Here is a 1,442-nt window from a genome sequence, read left to right as displayed (position 1 = left end):
TGCTGGCTTCCTCACTCCTGCAACACGGGTGCTACTGACTTCTGTCATCGTCATTGATCCCAGTCCTGTGTCTTCTTGTCTCCCCAGTGCATCGCCTCCTCGACAGATTCCTTGATGGATAACAAGTCACCAGCCCACTGGGACCTTAGCAAAGGGAAAGAAGATGCAAACCTCAAGAGTAATAAATGAAAAGAGTGACATCACAAGAGAACCGGCTGAAGTAAAGCAGATAATAACGTAAGGCTGTACTCCACCCAATCTGGAAGTCTAGATGAACCGGACACATTTCCCGAAGCCCTCCACTACCCAATTTAACGCGGACTCTATAGAAAACCTCAACAGGCCCGTAACAAAGGCCAGTCATCTTCATCGGGGCATGCTACCAAGCACGGAGAGAAGAACTGATACCAATTCTACTCGAACGACTACAGAATATAGAGGAGGAGGACGGAGAGCTCCTGAACTCATTTCATGACGCAAGCATCGCCTGAGACTAAACCCAGGAGGAGAAGAACCAAACCAAAAACAGAACCCAAACCCAAACCTCACAAAAATCCCAAACCAAGAACAAACAGACACACACGGTGATCAGGTGGGATTCATACCAGGTATGCAAGAATGGTTCAACATTAGAAAAACAATCCATCTAATCTACCATGTAAATAAAACAAAGGCCAAGAACTACACGATCATATTAATTGATGAACAAAAAAAGTCATTTGATGATATCCAAATGGCCAACATTTATTTCTGATAGAAAACAAGAACAGAAAGGAACTTTCTCCACACAGTAAGGGTCATCTTTGCAAAGCCAACAGCCAACATCTCACTCAGTGAGGAGAAACGGAAAGCATTCCCTCTGCGAAGGTCGTGTAAAGGGTGCCTTCTAGCACCATTTCTTTACTGGAAGCCCTGGCCAGAGCCAGACAACATAAAGAAATAAAAGGTTTCCAAACTGGCAAAGAGGAAGCAGAACCCGATTTGCAGACGATATGATTCCATACCTAGAAGACCCCAAAGACTCAAAAAGGAATTGTTGGAAATTCGGCAATGCGGTGGGGTACAAGATCAACACCCAGTCAATTGGATTCCGGGATATGGAGGACGCGGGCTCTGAAAGGAAATCAAGAAAACAATACCATTTATGATAGCACACAAAAGCTGCACTACGCAGGGGTAACCCTAACGAGAGACACAAAAGACGCGCTCGCTTCGGTGCGGTGTGGGTGATGTGGTGCTGGGAGGGTCTTGCTGGCCCTCGGAATTCTGGAACGGCCACTCCGCCTTTTCCCACCCTCGTCATGTTCCTCGCCCAGTCTGAGTGTGACAGGGGCGTGAATACTCTTTCCTCCCAAAGGAAGATGATTTCAAGTGGAATGTGCCATTGAGGCCACCAAGCCATTGGGATCCAGACAGCTGAGGGTGTGTGCCTGGCTGCGGAG

This window comes from Echinops telfairi, unplaced genomic scaffold, assembly GCF_000313985.2.
Source record: "Echinops telfairi isolate 266 unplaced genomic scaffold, ASM31398v2 ScPeMD7_7425;HRSCAF=8463, whole genome shotgun sequence".
In the NCBI taxonomy this organism is placed as follows: Eukaryota; Metazoa; Chordata; class Mammalia; order Afrosoricida; family Tenrecidae; genus Echinops; species Echinops telfairi.
Note: the sequence above shows the minus strand (reverse complement) of the source record.